Here is a 21,464-nt window from a genome sequence, read left to right on the forward strand (position 1 = left end):
TTAACAGCGTGTGCAGCACCCCTCTGAGTCTTGGACAGGAGCACAGACTGGAAGGATCCATCCTGAATCCCTCCCAGCGTACCTCCTGAGTCAGCTCTCAGTCCTTTCCCACAACCCTCATATGCCCTTGGGTCTTGCTGCCACGGCCCCGCCCACTCAGGCACTTGTACTGAGTTTCCCCGTTCCCCATTCCCATTGTCCTCCCATGGAGGACATTTTCTCCTCTGTGGAACCCAAGGAATTCTTGCACATTGCCACTTGTATTATTCAGGGTCCTCTGGAGGGACAGGACTAACAGGATTGATGTATATATGAAAGGGAGTTTATTAAGGAGTGCTGACTCATGTGATCACAAGGTGAAGTCCCACAATAGGCCATCTGCAAGCTGAGGATCAAGGAAGCCAGTCTGAGTCACCAAACCTCAATGGTAGGGAAGCCGACAGTGCAGCTTTCAGTCTGTGGCCAAAGGCCCGAGAGCCCCTGGCAAACCACTGGTGTAGGTCTAAGAGTTCAAAAGCTGAAGAACTTGTTTGGCTAATTTTGATTGCCTTTGAGACACAATATGCTTCCCTGCCTCTGTAATAATTATTGGGGATTGATTGGATTTCCAAAAACAAAATATATGTTGTAGTCCAACATTGATGTAGATATAATTAGTCGGGCTGAAATTAGGTCATACTAGGGTAAGGTAGGCCCTTAATTCCACATAACGGATGTTCACAGGGAGAAGATGACTATGTGAAAACTGAGGCAGAGGCTGGAGTCACGCAGGCACAAGCCAAGGAAGCGGACTACCAGGAGCTGGCAGAGGTAAGGAAGGGTTCTGCCCCAGAGCCTTCAGAGGAGCACAGCCCAGCCAGCACCTTGATTTCACACCCACAGCCTCCATAACTGTAGGAGAGTAGATTTCTGTTGTTTTAAGCAATAAGTTTGTGGTAAAGTACTTTGTTACGGCAGCTCTGGAAACTAACACTATAATGAAGGAGCACAATGGGTAGGAATTCCAGAAAAGATAGAGGACGTACTGCCATCAAATGTAGATGTTGTGTTGTGTTAAACACTAAAGGTGATAAATGCTACCTTTTTGCTGGCATCCTCTACAATGGGGGTTCTTGAGGAATACCCCAAACCCAATGGGAATGATTCCAGCTGGGCGGTGAGACCTCAGGATCAGAGACAAGGCAACATCTTAATCATCACCGTTACTCATAGTCTCCAAAACATTGTGCGATCTCATCCATAGACCACCCCCCTTCTCAACTCAGCACACACCAATGGGCTAGACCAGTCCTGCCAGAAGGGAGCAAGAGCTCAAGTCTTCGCTTCAACACAGAACCTTTATATATCTTTGAACTCCCTGCAGGCATCTTATACTCTGTTCCAGGTTCCACACTGGTGGGCCCCAGCTCTGTGCATGAAGCAAGAGACTAAGAGATGAACAAGTGACAGCCCCTCTCCTCAAGCTCACAGGCCATTTGCAGACATAGGTAGACGTGCAAATGGCTTCAGCACATAGCCTATCCTAAAGAGGCAAAATTCAATGTTAGAACCACAAAGAACAAGTGTACCTAACCTACTTACAGCGTCCTTCTGCATTGTGATGTGATGAGAGTGAGCACTACATAGCCTTTCATCACTTTAAAAGAGCTCCTCTAGCAACCTGAGAGAGGCAAGGTGAGGGGAGGAACGTGAGATGGTGTGTGAAGAAGTGAAGGGAGGCAAGATGAGATAAAGGGTGTTGGAGATTGTGTCGGTCTTGCTTTCAGAAGAACGGGGTCATACTCTAGTTTTGAATAAATCATTTAACATTCTGAGATCCTCAGTCTCCCTACCTAAAATGGGGCTTAAAATGATAGCAAATAATATCTGTCATGAGTATCAAAAGAGATGGTGGCTGAAAACAATTTTGGAAAGGTGAATGCCACCTAATGGATAAATTTTTTATATTCAGAGAAGGTTTTTTCCAGGTTATCATTATCCATAATTGCTTCTCCACCCCCACCCCAGCTTACAGAATAGGAATATAGATTATAATAAGTACTTTTAGTACACAGTCATATCATAAGGCCAAAAAAAGACTTCATGACAAAAATATGTTTACATTTATATGTCATTCATATAAATCAACCAAATCCAGTGTGTCTGTAAACAGGAACAATCAAGTCCAAGACAGCTAGAGATTTAAAATCTAATACTGAAATACGAAAAAGCTTACAGTGCAGGTCATGTGTACGCTAGGAATTCAGAGAAGGAAAGGAACTTCATAAGCAGGACAAATTCAAGAAATCAGAAAAGAGACAATGCGAGGATGAATTTTAAGTTTCTAGAAGAAGAAATTATGACTGAACTGTGTTTGTATCCCTAGAATATAATACTATACCTTACACAGCAGCCAATTAATATTTGTAGAAAGAAAGGAGGGAGGGAGGAGGAGGAGGAGAAGAAGAAGAGGAAGGAAAGAAGAAAGGAAGGGAGGGAGGAAGGGAAGGAGGGAGGGAGGGACAGGAAAGAGAGAATAGACTTGAATAGATAGAAAAGAGGACAAAGCGTTTACTTAGGAAAAGAAAATTGAGTGAGAAAAGGAGAAGAGATAGAAAAAAGTAGGAGGCAGGAAAAACACCAATTTTTTGGTATGATTTGAGGACTAGGAGTAGATGAATATGAAGATGTAAGACAAAAGCAAAGCCAGACCCTGGAGAAAAAGAAAAGAGGCTTTAACCTGCACAATTTCCCTCCTAGGTCTACTCATTGAAAATAGCAGGGATCCCAGTTTGAGCTTCAGGTCTGAGAAACCCAAATCTCGAGCCTGTCTTGTTATGTCTGGAGTGAGCCAGTCTGAGAGACCCTAGGACACTTCCTAGGAATGGGAGGAGGACATACTCCTGTGGGAAGAGGACAGAAATGTACAAGGAAAGACAGATGTAGGGAGCTGCATACATTCTCCTCAAACACAGTCCTGCACCCAGCAGGGAGCAGGAATTGTCATGGACCCTCTATGGCTGATGCATTCTGTGAGCAGGAGGACACCCATGAAAATGTTAATCTCTAGTCTGAGAGCAACGTCTCACTCAGAGTAAAACATTCGCAGTGTGGGCACCAACATTTATGGTGACAGAAGATGTGTCCTCTGCTGAGATTTCCCCTTCAGCGGGCACCAGCATTATGGGGAAACAGAAGACATTTTCCACCCAGGCCTCCCCCAGCAGGCACCAGTCTCAAAGATAGCATTGCTGGTGAGTGACAGGGACAGAGTCACCACGCACAGTTTCCCAGGAAACAGGAACATCATCACAGCAAGCTGGATCAGGAGAGGAGGAAAATGCAGGACAAGCCTGATGGTAAGACTACAAAAACAGAAGACACTCCCTGAGGGCTCCTAGGATTACTGGAAAGCAACTTGCCATGGGTTGTGAGTCCTTCTGAATGCACTGCAAAAGATTTAAAAAAAAAAAAAAAACTGCTTTATAGCTGTTATCCTAACTCCCAGTATTCTGATCTGGGAAATGTGGGGTACAAAAGCAATACAAATAAAGCACTCCGGCCAGGGCAGATTTGACCTCGAATCTGAGCTCTCCAAGACCCTGACATCAGCAGGCCACAGAGAAGATATCTCTCCCACTGCTTGCTACAGCTGGTATCAGATAGCATAAAGAGACAGTCAGCCCCAAAGAGTCAAAAACAAGAGCTGCAATTAAACAGTCTGGAGAATATAGACATTTTCCTTGAGGCAAGTCACAAGATACTCTACAACAGAAGACAGCTGTTCAAATAAACTCTTTCTCATTCAAAATCTCCACTGGCAGAGTTCTACCATGTGGACCAATCAAGTTTTTAAAAAAAAAAAAATTGTGCTAAAAAAAAAGAATTGAATGTGGGTGCCTTGTTTTTTAAAACAATAACAAAGGGTAGGAAGGCAAATTGCACTAAATGCTAGGTGATTACCAAGAGTGACCCTGGTTATAGAGATTTTGGCTTACTAGGGAAAACGCATGCAATTAGGAGACAGTGAGAGAGACCAGCACTCCTCAGGGTATGGAGTCATAAAAGGAGGCACTGCCCTTACTTGGCCTTAAATGACTTTGCCAGGAGATAAGACATAATTTGCAGAATGGTGTTTGTAAATGTTTACATTTTTGTAACCCGCTTGCCATTTGTTTCAAAATTATATGCATTCCAGGTATTGCTTTTGGTAGATTTTTACCTTTAGTTCTATAACACAATGGCTTCCTTCCAATTTTAAAGATATGAGGTATCTTGAATTAAGTTCAAGGTATTGATCTTAATGTTTGCTCAACAGGTCCATGATAGAAATATTGCATTTAAATTTTTAAAACACCTGACTCTCAGTTTGAAACAATAATAGGATGAACCCTATAGAACACGATTTGGGGCAAATCTAGACAGAAAAAAAAATCCCTTTAGATAGAGAAATTCTGTATGAGCAAAGAATTATTCCTTTTTTTTTTTTTTTTTTTTTTTTTGGTGTCTTCAAGAGCATCAGAGCCCTATCAGACCCCTCGGTATGACTTGACCTCACAGACCTCTTCTGTCAGGGGCTAGTGCTCTCTGGTTGCAGAGAAATGCTGTTTACTGGAGTCTTTAACTTTTTTTCTGGCCATCATCCCAGAAGTATTGATCACCTTCAGTCATTGTCCTATTCTGCCTCAGAATGGCGCCAGAGTGATTCCTAAAACCCAAATGTTATTATGCCTCTATTGCTTAAACCCCTGTGGCCATTCCCTATCTTCCCCAGATGAAAAAGCTCAATGTCCTTAGAAAGGCTGGAAGGACCAGTGGAACCTAGGAGCTGCCCAGCTTCCATTTCCCCATGAGAAAACAGACAGCCGGCTGTTAAAAGAGCTTGCAAGGTCACCACTAACTGATGACAGAGCCATTTCCAAAAAGTCTCACATCATATGGAACTGGGCTGGGTTTCTGATTTAAATTTCCTCTGTCAGAGCTTCTGCATTCCCTTCAATGAAAGCCAAAAGTTATCTTTCTCTGGTTCACTTCGAAAAATACTACTAGAATCCTATTTCTAACATATTAATTATTTGAAAATTTTGGTGGGAGTTGAAGGCAGGTAACTAAAGATGGTGTTCACAGAGCCATTCAAACTCACTTGGAAATAATGTAAATGGGTTTCGCTGTTTCACTTTCCTCATCTGATAAATTTCAGCATAGTGTTTGTTCTGCTTAATCCCAGCATAACTAGTTTCTTTTCATTGTTTTCTACCAGGCAGTATTTCCTAGATCATGACTATCATGCTGACTCTGGTGTTTTACTAGCTTTAAAGGGGCCTGTCTCACTGAAGAGCTGTAGCCGGTGCTTTTGTGCCTTCCTGTGGTAGTCAGACCTTCAGCGGAAAAAGAATTCTATGGGAGGCCTCCTTTAGGTGACTCCTTCTTCTATTGCTCTAGGTGTTTTATCTGCAGACTAGAGTTTCTGGCTCTAATAATTCCTACAAAGATAGCAAAAGACCAAAGCCCTAGGATATCAAGACTTTGCTATGGCATGCAGAACCAGCTGTGGAATAAGACTGGATTTATTGGCCCCTTTGCTGCTGTAGTGGTGGTCCTTGCCCAGCAAGTGGGCGCTGCTCCAAAGGCACCTGAGATGTATCACTTGGTGTCTCTTTATGTGACCAAGATCTAGAAACTCTCTGAGATGACTCAGCCCTGGCACAGGGGACCCCCAAGGATTGGCCTCAGTGCCCCATTAGCTCTGCAGTCCCAACCATAGAGTGCCCTGCTCCTGCACCAGGAACGTGAATCCAAGGTTCTTGCAGGCTCAGCTCATGGTTAGGGATGCCTATTGTTCCCATTTTTACCTGTACACAGACATAGATCATTGTTATTTTCAGTAAAAAGCATTTTATTTTGAAATAATTATGAATAGAGCTATTAGATTACTTTGTCAAAATTATAAAATCAACATATCAGTCAATAAAAATATATTTGAAAATATTGTAAAATTATAGTTATTTTAACACTCCCTTTTAGTCTCAAAAGCATTCCAATATGGGACACAAAATTCCATGGTCACTTTACATGATGGTGGATGATAAGAAGAGCAGAGACCTAAATTCATATGAAGAGCAAAGTCCATTGCATTAGTCTGCTCTCATGCTGCTAATGAAGACGTACCGGAGCCTGGATAACTTCTAAAGGAAAGAGGTTTAATGGACTCGCAGTTCCACATGTCTGGGGAGGCCTCACAATCATGGCTAAAGGCAAAAGAGGAGCAAAGTCACATCTTGCATGGTGGCAGACAAGAGAGGGCATGTGTAAGGAAACTCCCAGTTATAAAACCATCAGAGCTCTTAAGACTTCTTTACTATCACAAGAACAGTACAGGAAAGACCTGCCCTCATGATTTAATTACCTCCATGACACGTGGGAATTATGGGAGCTACAATTCAAGATGAGATTTGGGTGAGGACACAGCCAAACCCTGTCATCCATCTTTCCCCCTTTGTCACAGTGTCTCTGCCAAGTGAACCAACAACGCTTAAAGGCAAATCACACCAATCCTATCAGCCACAGCAAACCAACTGCATGGCAAACAGGCAGAAGGTAGTAAAAAAGCACTTTCTTGGTCACTTGCAGGTCACAAAGGGTGTAGGGATAGGACTTGGGATGCCCCATGACCCTCGCCCTACTCTGAGGGGAAGCTCCAAAGGCACAAGTAGCTGTGGGTCTGAGTGGGACCTGCCTCAGGCCTGGGAGGAAACTAACTCATTGATGAAGAATTTCCAGGTCCTGGCCAAGCAAGAGAAATCAGTTCACCCAGCCTGGATCACCAGTAGGGCAGTGTGCACCTGCAGGACAAGGGCCACGGACACAGGACAGACCAGGAAAACACTGAGAAACTTCGGGGCTCCTCCCCCGCATCAGAAAACATTCCCAGGACAGAGAGACACCTCTTGGGGTAAAGAATAGGGAGGAGGGCAAGTATGAAGGCCTATTTACATTCTATCAAACTAGGTTTAAATTATATGCCACCTTTAGTTATTTGTTTTCTCCTCTGCTTTCTTGATCAGGTTACTTATTTTTCTGAACACATCTGGGTGTAATGCATGTAAATCTATAACCCTACTACACAAGTGGCCTCTTTTAAATAGACAGCTAGAAACAAAGATACATAGAGACATAGATAGAGATACAGTTATAGATATAGATATAGATATAGATAGATATAGATACAGGTAACTTCTGAAGCGTCTTCTTCAGAATGAGATTAACTAGCTCTTCTGACTGTTTCCAGGTCTAGATCAGGGAATTTCTCCCAGCTGAGGATGTGAGAGCTCCAGGGGTCTGTGGGCTGTAGTACAGAAAGTGGAAGAAAAAGAGAAAGGACTCCCATGAGATTAAATATGGGAGATAGGTGTTAAAAGAAGAGGTAAGAGAAACTCTATGTTTCCTACCATCAGTCCTGTTAAATATTAACAAAGGCATTCTTTTTAATTATAATATGTTATAAATGTGAAACTGGGCATTGAGGAAACGATTTGAAATGTTTCCAAACGCTGAACAATAAGAGCTTTCAGGTGCAGAGTCTATGAACCCAGATACCTTTAGGGATTACTGCCTGTGCTGTTTGGTTTTGTGCTGGAACACGAACGATATCTCGCACCCAAGAGTCTTCCAAGAGTTTAAAAACTTCAGATCGTACATATCACTGTCTCAAGTGTAAAATTATCATGCCCTATGCCGATCTCTCCCTCTCGCTCTCTTACTCTGATGACAATGTGGGGAGTATGAGAGACATGTGCTAATCTGTTTGGGGAATAAGGGAAAGGTGTTGGAAAAACGGAGAACATATTCCCTGGGAAACTATTTGAGTTCCACTAAGCAGAAAAATGTACAAACTCACTTCTAATTCACTCTGAAGTGGTGCATTTCAATTCCCTTGTAAAATACAGAAACACCAAATTGGAATATGTGTCCCAGCAAGAGCTCTCTTTTGAGTGGTTAGACCAAAGACAGTGAAATGCACCCAACGACTACACACTATAAATCATAGTCCACAGAACACATAGTTCTTGCCTGTCGATTTTCAAAAGAAAAAGGGTTATTGTACTTTATCCACAAAACTAAAATTCTATGAGAATTTAAAAGAAAAAAGCACAGCCAAGCACAGTGGCAAACACCTGTATTCCCAGCACCTTGGGAGGTCTAGGCAGGAGGATCACTTGAACCCAAGAGTTCAATATTAGTATTGGCAACAGAGTGAGATCTCACATCTACAAAAAAAAAAAAAAAAAAAAAAAAAAAAAGCCAAGCACAGTGCTGCACACCTGAAGTCCAAGCTTCTTTGGAGACTGAGTCAGTAGAATCACTTGAGACTAGGAGATAGAGGCTGCAGTGACCCATGATCACGCCACTGCACTCCAACGTGGCCAATACAGTGAGATCCTATCTCAAAAAATAAAATATAAAAAAACAGAAACAAGTGTATTTTCCACAGCTCATCCTTTAGTTTCATATCTCAATTCTTCTCCATCATCACCATCCTCACCAGAGCTAGAAACCCTCAGCGCTATCTTTGGTTCTTACCTCTCCTTGAGCCTACTACCTGACCATCCTTCCCAGACAGTCTTTTCTTCTGTTCCTATTGCCACTTCCGGAGTGTGGATCTCATCAGTATCTTACCCCGCTATCTCCCTCTCTTTATCACCCTCCTCTTCAATCCTTAGTCTCTCCCTGGGATAATCAGCCCTTGCTGATCTTTTCTGTAAGCCGCCAGTGGAGCAATCTTCTCACACACCTCTCAGCTGTACCCCTCCTCAGCTCAGGATCTTGACATCTTCTCAGACTTGCACAACAAACACCACAGAGGCATCTAATGGCCTTCATGACCTGCCCCTAATTCTCTGTGCTCCTTGTTTCTTGCCCTATGTCTTTGTAAAAATCTTCTTCTGGAGTGACATTAGACAACCAACAGAGTTATTCAAACACCTTCTCACTTCCAATTCTTTGCCCTGCATTTTTTTTCTGGAATGTTCTTTGCTCTACCTCTCCAGCCCCAAACAGACTGACACTTATTGAACTGTTACTCATATTAGTCAGGAATAATGGTGATGCCTGATGATCACAGATTGCCTATGTGTGTGGCTGAGATAGTGACACCTTTGCTTTTTGATGACACCTGTGACATGTTTGTACACAAAGTCTGTTTATGAACAAAATGATTTTTAAACATTCTATAAAATTACCTTCAAGCTATGTGTATAAGTTGTATATGGAACATAAACGAATTTCACGTTCAGACCTGGGCCCCATTCCTCAAGATATCTCATTATATGTATGCAAAATTCCAAAATCCAGAAGAATCCAAAATCTAAAACAGTTGTAGGCTCTGTCATTGTTCCAGTTTACTGCCTTGAGAGAGTTTCCAAGTCACAGCACAAGGAAGAGAAACCGAGGCCTAGCCTAGTGTACTCTCTGAGTTAAGGAGGCAGAGCTGGGAATTCAGGGAAATTAAGGAGCTGAGAACTAGAAGACAAAGTAAAAGAGAAGAGAGACTAGCACAAAGGAAGAACCCCCAGTGATTTGCAGATAGTCCCCCTTGAGTATCCAACTGATACGGATCAGCATATACATGTGAGAAAACTAAAATGAAATCAGATAGCTACATATATCATACACAAATATCAATTCCAGGTAAATTTAATAAAATAAATTCAAAAAGCAAAATTTTAAAACGTTTAGAAGAAAATAGAAAACATCTCTATCACATCAGGTAGAGAATTTTTCTTAAACAAGGCTCACCAAAAAAAATTGGCCATAAAGGAAAAGATGAATACATTTGTGTACACTAAAACTAAACCTTCTGGACTACAAAAGACACATATAAAAACTGAGACTGGGTAAGGCACACGGCACACGCCTATAATTCCAACACTTTGGGAGTCCAAATCTGGCAGATTGTTGAGCTCAGGAGTTTGAAGCTAGCCTGGGAAACAAGGTGAAATCTCATCTCTACAAAAAGTACAAAAATCATCTCAGCATGGTGGCATATACCCATAGTCCCAGCCACTCAGGAGACTGAGGTAGGAAGATGGCTTGAGCCCAAAGGTGGAGGCTGCAGTGAGCTGAGATCACATCACTGCACTCCAGGCTGGGCAGCAAAGTGAGACCCTCAAAAATAATAAATAAATAAAAAGTAAGACTGACACAAGCCAGACACAGCAAAGAGATATTTACAATCCCTAAAACCAACAAGAAATGTTTAATTCAGTATATACAATAAATAATAAAATATATATAATACAATAAATCCTGCATATCCAGTTTTTAAAATATAGCAACCTAATAACAAACTATGGGCTAAAGATACAAATAGTCAATTTTAGAAGAGAAACAACAAATGGGCAATGGACAGTGTGTGTGTGTGTGTGTGTGTGTGTGTGTGTGTGTGTGTGTTCAAATTTCTCAGAAAAATAAAACCACTTTCACACCCACCTCACAGTCATTTCTTCATTCAGCACAGATTTATTGGGTCACTGCTAGGCACACAGCTCTGTTAGGCACACAGAAGCATTAAAAAGGTAAATAAATGACCATTATTTTATTTACCTTCTCTACTAGCATGAGAACTCAAAGAGGTCAAGTACAGCTTCTTGTTCTTCATTGGATCTTCCACACATAGCACATTCCTGGCATCAAGTAGAAAGATGCAACTCCTGCTTTGAGGATCTCGCAACATGAGGAGGGGGAGGCAAGAAACCAGCAAAGCCCAATACCTCTCGGGCATGCCTGGGAGTGTCCACAGGGAGCTAGATTGGGAAGGACATCTAGAAGTTCACCAGCACTTTGGTTATACTCTTTATATAAAGAGTCACATTGAAAATTGGCCTCAAAAAATGTTTTCCCTAACACAGCTTATTTCTTTTCAACTTAGCACAGAATATTTACCATATTATAAAACACACACACACACACTCACACACAACTAGTCTCAAATAACTAATACCTTGAGAGTAAATAGCTTCAACTACAAAATGCCAGAAAAAGAAGAAGGGAGAGAGGAAGAGGAGGAGGAAGAAGAATCAAAGCCATCTACATCCACACAACTTGCCATGTATTATGTTAACGTTGCTTCCCTACCAGCTATCTTCACTCTCATTAACATTGCTTTATTACTTCACTGTTCTATGACTTTGCTAATTCAGAAAACTTCTTGCTCATTCAGAAAACTCTTGCTCAAGATAAAAAAGTTGCAAGTAACGTTATTGTTAGTTTCATCACCTTCCAAGAAATCCCACTTAAGTGAACATCTAACTGATTACCTCTTCAAATAACTGCTTACTCCCCAAGATCCTTCAAAACTCTCAACTCTACCAATTTTAAACTACTATATGATAATAATTACTCAGTCCCAAATAACAACAGCCTCCTACACTCTCCTTAGCCCTAGCCTTACAAACTCCCCAATCTCTACTACCCCTTAGCTTGAAAAGACCTGTCTTCAGGCAGACTTCCTGATTTTACCATGTCACCCAATACTAAGACTCTGTGGGGTCCTACAGGAAACTAGGACACTGTAAGAATAAACAGCCTTTTCTTATCAAAAAGTTGTTTTGGCGGTATTTTTGGAGTGCCAGTATTACATTATCATCATCATTATCACTAACAAGGATTGAGCTCTGACTACATATGAGTACTTGCTAAACGCTTTAGATACATGATAATCACATTCTGTACAGGAAGTATCTTTATACAAATAATTATAGAATGTATATCCAAATTGGATTGTATAATGCCTCTTAAAGAGGAAGTTTGTATTTTCTGCTGTCCTTCTTCATAAGGATTAAGCCAAATGGCCAGACACGGTGGCTCATGCCTGCAATCCCGGCATTTTGGGAGGCTGAGGTGGGCAGGTCACCTGAGGTCAGGAGTTCAAGACCAACCTGACCAACATGGAAAAACACCGTCTCTACTAAAAATACAAAATTAGCTGGGCATGGTGGTGCATTCCTGTAATCTCAGCTACTCAGGAGGCTGAGGGAGGAGAATCGCTTGAACCTGGGAGGCAGAGGTTGCAGTGAGCAGAAATTGCACCAATGCACTCCAGACTGGACAACAAAAGCAAAATCCCGTCTCAAAAAAAAAAAAAGATTAAGCCAAATGGACCCAAGTCTAGAAGATACTCTGGGACAGGTTTTCTTGGTGCGTACCACTGGAAGTCATCATGATTATAGTGGCATTGGCCTTCATAGCTCAGCTTCATTGAGTCCTATTAAAAGAATCCTAATCATGGAAATAAATGTGCCTCTTCTTTCACATTAAAGACAAGTGACCTTCTCACAGAAAATATTAGCTGATGAAATAAAGGTGGTGTTGGAAACATGAACAAAATAAAGGTAGGGAATTTCGGAAAGAGGAATGCCTGCATTTTGCCCTTCACCTTCAAATAAAGAATAATAGATATTTCCTCGGCAAACTGAGCGAAGAAAATGGGATGACCAAGCTTCCCAACTAAAATAACATCGACTATATATTGTAATTTCCCTTTTGCAACACCACATTTTTGACTTCATGGCACTGCCAGTAAAAATTCATTTTCAAGCAGCGCACCGGAACAACCTGGGCCTTTGCCTTAATTCACTTTTCCTGCTAAGAGCCAAGAGGAGAGGTAGCCTTGTCTAAGGAGGACAGACGGCAGTGCGCTCCATCGTAGGAGGCTGAATACTAAATTAATCATGTTCTGGCTAGAATTTGCAATTCTTTGAGAGATGCTCAAGATGGTATGAAAAATTTAGAGGTAACAAGGAAAGAAGGAGAGAGGTTGTGAAGCAGAAAGCTTCAGAGGGCACTTTAAATGTGAAAGATGCATTATAGTTTCTCACACATGAACAAGATAGCTTGCCTTATCCAGAATGCCATAAATAAGTACTGCATTCTCATTGATGTTCCCTGTGAAGGGAGCTGTCATCCCGAACATAGAAATTTCAGATTCAATGGTCATTTTCAGTGAATAAGTATTAATATGAAACCCATCCATCTGAAACTAGCATTAATTGGTCAAAACCACATGCACGGATGTCAGTACAAAATGACAAGCCCAGCTTAAGGGGATTCCAGCACTTTTGCATAGATTAGTTTTGGAAGTTTTTTAGTATTTTTTAAAATGTAACTACCTCTCCCTTTGTTTCTACTATTCTTAAACTAGTTTTCTTCCTGGGTTCCTAGGATCCCCACTTTGCACTGCATACTTCACCATTGGTCTGCTGCATAAAGGGTCTCCTCTATAGTTTCTTTATCTCAATAATTAAACAATAATCCTGATCCTTATAAATTTAAGCCATGAGGGATTTTTCTTAGATCCAACACTTTCCCTAAAGTTACTTCTGATAATTTAAAGTGCTTTTTAAAAATGGACTAGAAAAACAAATCCCCAAACTAAAATAACAAGAAACTCATCATAAATGCAGTGCCATTTAGTGCAATATTTCATGACAATTGTAAGTTTTTAAAAATTGTTCTTCTCTCCCAAAGACACTTAGGTAATATCCTTCTAGGACTATTTTATTCTGTTATACTTCGTTCTCCATCCCAACCACATATCTTCTTACTGATGCTGAAATTTCTTTTGTTGCCATGGAAAATGGCTTTCCCAATAACCATAGAAGAAGGAACAATGGAAAATTTCACCTCTAATAAATTATGAGGCCACCACCTCCAGATGCACATAGAGGTATCCACTGTCATCCTGAGTGGTTTGGATGGTGACAAGATGAATGAGTCCTGTAATTGAAGCCCCTGTGCCCCCTTATCCTCATAGAGCCTCTGGCTGCCCAAGTCTTACACCTTTTCCCTCTCTTCCCATCTCTTTTCCATTCTCCAAATCCCACATAGAATTTTCTACCCCAAATCCCATGTTCTTAGTCCTCTGCCTTAAACCAATAGCTAAATTCTTGTTCCTAGGAAGCTGTTAATAATGTCTAATAAGGAGCCTGCAATACAATTCATGTCACTCTCAGGAGCTCAGGGATTCCTTGCGTGTGCAGAGAAATTTTCTCTTACCATCAATTAATATTTTATAGGTTGCTTTGTCTTTATATTACCTCCATCTCAAACAATTTACCTTCTGAACTTTCTTTCCCTTCCCCTAATCTCTGCTGAGTCCAGGTGCAGTGGGGGTGGTGCTTCCCCACTCCCTGGGAGATGTGATTTGCAGATGGTGAGCTGCTCCTAACCAGGTCATCTTTTCCAGTCACTGGAGGCACCCACAAGCAGCCACTGCAGAAAGCCCTCAAGATTCACCTTCTGGATAAGAAAAAGAAATTGAGTCCTACCTGCCTTAGGGCTTTCTTTTAGTTCCTCCACTGCACAACTCACCTCAACCTTCATCCAAATGGTTGTTCCATCTTCCTGGGACACTCTCCATTCCCTACATCCCAATGGCTAACTTGGTGTCATGTTTCCAGTCTCAACATAAACTTTATTGCTTCAGAGAGACCTTTGCTAACCCCAGCACATGCACACTAAGTTAGTGTCCCAGGTTTAGTGCTCCCACAGCACCCGGCACTTCTACTTTTATGACAGCCAGTGCAACTCATCCTGCTCTGTCACATTCCCCATCACTTACCCAGGTCATATTTCACACTGGACTGAAAAGACCACTGTGGCTGCTGATTTGGTATTGTGTTGCCAGTGGATAGCAAATCTGTATCAGATTAATAAATAAAGGTAAGAATAGTATTTGATTCATTCTTATATCTTCTATAACATCTAGCAAAGTAACTGAAACTTAATTAGCATTCAATAAAATGCTTATGGATTAAGTGCAGGAATAAGAACCCTAAGGATGTCAGCTTAATTCAGCATTACCCCAAATCAACTGGGAAAATCCTGCCTACCATCGTTCTTTCCTGATCTCTCAGTGGGTTTCTCGCATTGCTACTTGGCTCAGATAAAAGCTAGAAAGAACAGCACTACAGGAGGAAAAAAACAGCAATATGCAATGGAGACTGAACTGCCACAATCAAAAGTAATATTCTTCTCTCTCTCTTTCAACTCCTACTATTGAATGCCACCCCCATCCCCAGAGGAAAAGATCACTGGAAACATACACAGAAAAAAAGTCACCCTTATATGCTTTTTTATAAGAAGTATGCTACTTGGGTTCTCAACCATTAATATGTAGCTAATATTGACTAATGGGAAATGTAAAAGGAAAAAAGCTACAGTTTTTTAAAGCATACTCATTGAAATTAAGGTCATCTGTAAGAAATTTGTTTTAAAAAAAATTTCTGAGCCACATCCAAAACTCTAGAGGGCATATTAAATAATGAAAATGTAAACTCTTGGGATTTGGTGCTGGTTACTATGTTGGCACACTACATAGCTCCCTGTGTGGCTTAAAAAATTAAGGAATTTTCCCTTCTCCCTTTATCTAGTAGCCTCCAAAATTAAAACAGTTTTCTTTTCTTTGTGCAGCAATACAAGCTAACCAAGTTATACTCTAATATTTTCATTCAATGACTTGGAAAGTCATGAAAATGCTTGTTTGGGGAGTTGCCTATATAGAAACAGAAATAAGAAACCGTATCAAGAGGCTTAAAAAGAGAGAGAGAGATAAAACAAAGAATTCCAAGGATTGTCACAATCTGATCTGCATAAATAAAAGATAATGGCTTCAGTGAGCTGGCCAACCTTTCTGTGGAGTGATCGGTCTGTAGAGAGTCATGTCTAAGAGGCTGCAGGTCATTATGGCAGGATAAAGCCTATTTCTCATTTATATTAAAGAACCTTGCCTGTTAAGGGCTTGATTTGGATCTCAGACATAAATGTGCATGGGCTGCACACCTTGTTAAGTCAATTGCTACATATGCGTTCTCTCCCTAATACACATACAGATTTTATCATTCACAACTCAACCGTTACACCTCACATGCTTTCCTTGATTTAGAAAGGGTAACATTTAGGTAGATCAGAAGTACTCAAATTGAGGGAATTGGATCATAAAATTTTCCCTTGACAAAGAAATTATTTTCTAATTTTGTATAGAAGACATGAATTTCCTTCCTTTCAAACAGGGCTTGCTACATCAAGAGAAGAAGGCTAAACTGTTTCCGTTTTTGTTTTATATGTTTGATTCACTTTATTACAATATCTGGCTCCAAGCAAATGGATTGTTCCAAGTCAGGAACTGGAAATCTGGGCAATGGAAACTTTCACATTAAAAAATAAATAAATCAGGATGGGTGCACTGGCTCACACCTGTAATCCCAGTACTTTGGGAGGCCGAGGCAGGTGGATCACAAGGCCAAGAGATTGAGACCATCCTGGCCAACATGGTGAAACCCCATTTCTACTAAAAATACAAAAATTAGCTGGGTGCAGTGGTAGGCACATGTACTTCCAGCTACTCGGAGGGCTGAGGCAGGAGAATCGCTTGAACCTGGGAAGCGGAGGTTGCAGTGAGCTGAGATTGTGCCACTACACTCCAGCCTGGTGACAGAGCAAGACTCCATATTAAATAAATAAATAAATAAATCAGACAATACAGTAAACAAAGCCTGACCATAAAAATAATTAAATACAGAATAGGAAACTAAGGAAAGTCAAGAAGGTGCCCTGGGTCCAAAAGGAGCTACATGTATAATTTAAAGACTTCCTTGGCTGGGCCTTGGGAGGTGGGTGGTTGTAGCATTAGTGGGGGTCCCTATTTTATAGATCTATAGGTAGAGAAATTCAATGGGTAACTTCACCAAGGCACAAGCAGGTCCTGTGGTGTTGATTTACATCAAAAATAATTATATATATATATATATATATAGACACTAATTTCCAAATAATAAGGCAATTAATAAAATTTTGTTTGTGTTTGTTTGTTTTGAGATAGGGTCTAGCTCTGTCAGTCAGGCTGGAGTGCAGTGGTGTGATCTCAGCTCATTAAAACCCCCACCTCCTGGGCTCAGGTGATCTTCCTGCCTCAGCCTCCTGAATAGCTGGGAGTACAGGGTGCACAACCATGCCCAACTAATGTTTGTATTTTTTTGGCAGAGACAAGGTTTAGCTATATTGCCCAGGCTAATCTCAAACTCCTGGGCTCAAGGAATGCACCCACCTCCACCTCCCAAAGTGCTGGATTGCAGGTGTGAGCACTGCACCTGGCTAAGAGTTAATTTATAAGGCCATAATAATATGACTTAGTAGAAAATCTCTAGACAGAAGATTAGGGCTCTGGTCCTGGTCTACTCAGTTTCCATCTTTGGGACTCTGTGAGTCGCTTGACCTCTCTGGTTCTCTATTTTCCTTACATTTCCTAATTGAGTGGTATTCAGCTAATTCAATCAATGACAAAATAGTTCAATAGAAATACGGGCAAAGACAAGAATAGAAGGCAGTGTGGTATGATGGTTTTCAAACAAAATTCTGGGAAATTTGGAAGTCCCCAGATGTATCAATAATGGAGGAACTTGTACCAAGAAGTCCCACAGCATAGATGTTGGGATGATCTGAAAGTGTTGTATGAACAAAAGACTCATTTTGCAGTGTTGCCAAATATGTGATGGGTGGACCTGGGAGAGATTATAAACTTATTTTATGGGAAGGTACTGCCTAGAACAATGGTTCTCAATGGGAATGCTACTGCCCCTTAGGGGAGGTTTTGGAAATTGGATGACTGGGGATACTAGTGGCATTTAGTTGGCAGGGGGCAGAGGTGCTATGTGTCATGCAATCTACAAGATAGTCCTACACAAGGAAAAATTATTCCAGTTCCCACAAAACATCATGACATTAATGAAAGTATGTTTATAATTACCTAGTTTTGCTTTACATATAAACAATAGTATTATTTCTGTCAATAAACAAAAACACAGATTGTATTATTGACTTCCCAGGATGATAACTGCAAAGCAAATCAAGGGAATATCATGCCTTATGTTCAGATTCTTATCAAAAGTGTTCACAGTTTTAGAAAGTCAGTCTACTTATGATATTTGAGTCAACAATGAGACATTTACATCAGTCTGTATTTGTGGCTATAGAATTTATAGTGATCCTACATATGGGGCAAACATCTTTTTAGAACAAATTCCTTCCCTTTTACTTATCCCTTATAATAAAGTTAGAGCATAGTTTTAACACTTGCTGTCAAAGAGGTATTCAAAGTATTTGGTATATGAAAGTGAAGCCTTGAATATGACAATGTTGAGAACACTGATCTAGGGCAAAAATCATCTGTATGGCAGAAAAAGAACTTAAAGGAAGTTCTCGACAGATATAATGGGAAGAATTGCCCTTTCTAGGGGTAGGAGAAGGAGACAAAAATTTGAAGGCAGAGAATGGGTAGAGAGATATGTTTGGTTCCTGAATACTTTATATATATATATATATATATATATATATACATGGCCATCCCAGAGAGATGGAAGGGTAAGGTAAGGGCCTTTGAGCCTCTTTTCCATTTGGAACCCTGGGGAAGAGATGCCACTCTGCATTTTGTCCCCCCTCAAAACATGGTAATCACAGTAAAGTAGGAATGGCAGAGGGGTACATACAGGTAAATTTTGGTGCCAAATTTGGTGGCCCTGAGATTCCCAAGGTTTCACATGGAGGATGTGGGAGGAAACCAGACATTCACAGGTATTCTCAGTGAGAGAGTCATGTGGCTGCTGAGAGTATCAAGCCAGATGGTTAGCCACAGATGGTCCTGTTGAGAGGATGACCCTGAAGCAGAGGCTCTGGGGTGGATGGTCACACCAGAGCAGGACAGAGTCTGTAGCTGAGATCTGCACACTGCAGCACCCACAGAGCCAGGGAGGAACTCCTGACATTGCTAAGAGAATAGATCATGGCAGGAAAACCATCAGGTCTACAGTGGCCAGCTGAACAGGGAACATCTCCAAAACGGCCAGCACACAGACCTAGACCCCACACTGTTATGACCAGGTCACCAATCCCCTGCTTTATAGGTCTACAGGTTGAGAAATTCAATGGGTAACTTCACACAGGCACATGCAAGTCCTGATGTGTTGATTTACATAAAAAATAATCCAAACTACACATATGTGTGGACACTGATTTCCAAATAATAAGGCAAATAATAAAATGTTGGTTTTCTGTTTGTCTGTTTGCTTGTTTGTTTGTTTGTAGATGAGGTCTAACTCTGTCAATCAAGCTGGAGTGCAGTAGTGTGATCTCAGCTCATTATAAACCCCTACCTCCTGGGCTCAGGTGCTCTTCCTGCCTCAGCCTTTTGAGTAGTTGGGAGTACAGGGTGCACAAGCACACCTGACTAATGTTTGTAATTTTTTTTTTTTTTTGTAGAGACAGGGTTTAGCTATATTGCCCAGGCTGATCTCGAACTCCTAGGCTCAAGTGATCCACCCACCTTCATAGCAGTCATCTCACATAGGGGAATAAGGAGTAGAGACAGCCTGAAAGCCCTTGCCATCACCCTAGAAATGGGAAAGTTAACCCATAAGAAATGATAGAGACGCTGCATGATCAGGTTTCAGTCCTTCCCTCTGCCAAAATTTTCTTCCACCCTCACTTGACTGGAACCACCCAGAAAAGTAAAAAACAAACAAGCAATTTTTTTGGATACATCTCAGTTTGCCAAGTATTGCACTTTATCCTTCTCTTGAGTGTGTTTCTCTCCTTTCCGGCCGGAACTGGTCAACCTAAACTTGGGCTGTGGGAACCAGAACCAAATGTGGACCCGGTATACAGTACACAGCATAACATCTATCGTGAACCTAAGACTATTAAAATAAAGACAAGAATAAGAATGCCATCTACTGGCATGGAAAGCAGCAAGGCCTCTAAGATACCTGCAGTTAGTTTAAATGGAAAAAAGAATGAAAAGTTTTGTATTATTTTGTTATGAAACAATGATAACAACTAAAAATTAGAGATTTAAATACAAGTAGTATTAAGGGGACAGAGCACAAATAAATTTCTTCTAAACTAGTAAATCTTTCACATTCATGTCCCAATTTTGTGTTTGCTACTATAAATTCCATCTGATTGCAAAATAGATATTATAATAAAAGAGGTTTTATTTGTTTCACTGATTTATCAAGCTGTTTCAAAACAACCTAATATTGCTCTTTATTAAATCATTTTTTCTAAAAATGTATTTTTAAATTGGTTTGACTATGTAGACAGAATGATAGAATATGTGACTCTATTTGGCTGTTCCCATTTTCTATATATTGATGTGCAATTGCATTTTTTGCATAGAAGGCAAACCAGGCACTGATGAACCACACTTGTCAATACTGATGACCACTCATATGAGCATTTATATGAATTTTCCTCAGTTGGTTGGTGATAAAACAAATTGTTTAACTTTTTCAATGGAGCATTTATTTCTAATCATTTACTTGTTCTTTGAAAATCCTACTCAAGTCATGTTATTTTATTAGGTCCTTGATAAAGTTTCCTTAAAATGTTCATAGTATCAAGGTTCATTTTATTGCCTACAAATACCTTATTGTTCTAGCATGATTTATTGAAAAAATTATGCTTTCCCCATTAAATGGCCTTGGTACATTTGTCAAAGAGCAATTAATGAAATGTGTGTTTATTTCTGGATTTTATATTCTGTTCCATTAATCTATTCATCTATACACCAATTTCACATTTTCTTGATAACTATCGCTTTATAGTAAGCCTTAACATCAGATATTGTTTTTTTTTGTTTGTTTTTTTTTTTGTTTTTTTTTTTTTTTGAGACGGAGTTTCACTCATGTTACCCAGGCTGGAGTGCAATGGCGCAATCTCGGCTCACCGCAACCTCCGCCTCCTGGGTTCAGGCAATTCTCCTGCCTCAGCCTCCTGAGTAGCTGGGATTACAGGTACGCGCCACCATGCCCAGCTAATTTTTTGTACTTTTAGTAGAGACGGGGTTTCACCATGTTGACCAGGATGGTCTCGATCTCTTGACCTCGTGATCCACCCGCCTCGGCCTCCCAAAGTACTGGGATTCAGATATCGTAAAATTTACAAAATTTGTTCTTTTCATAGTTGTTTTGTCTATTTCAGGTACTTTCTATTACCATATAAATTTTAAAATAAGCTTGTCAATTTCTGCAAAAAAGGCTGTGGGGATTTTAATTGTGGTTGTGTTTAATTTATAAATCAATTTGGGGAGAAATGCCATTTTAACAGTATTGAGTCTTCCAATCCATGAACACAGTAAAGCTTTCCATTTATTTAGGTCTCCTTAAAATTGTGCTAAGCACATATACACCATGGAATATTATGCAGCCATCAAAAACGATGAGTTTGTGTCCTTTGTAGGGACATGGATGAACCTGGAAACCATCATTCTCAGCAAACTGACAGAAGAGCAGAAGATCAAACACCGCATGTTCTCACTCACAGGCGGGTGTTGAACAATGAGAACACATGGACACAGGGAGGGGAGCACTACACACTGGGGTCAGTTGGGGGGAAATAGGGGAGGGACGGTGGGGGGTGGGCAGCTGGGGAGAGAT

This window comes from Sapajus apella, unplaced genomic scaffold, assembly GCF_009761245.1.
Source record: "Sapajus apella isolate SASKATOON/1434 unplaced genomic scaffold, GSC_monkey_1.0 scaffold9, whole genome shotgun sequence".
Taxonomy (NCBI): Eukaryota; Metazoa; Chordata; class Mammalia; order Primates; family Cebidae; genus Sapajus; species Sapajus apella.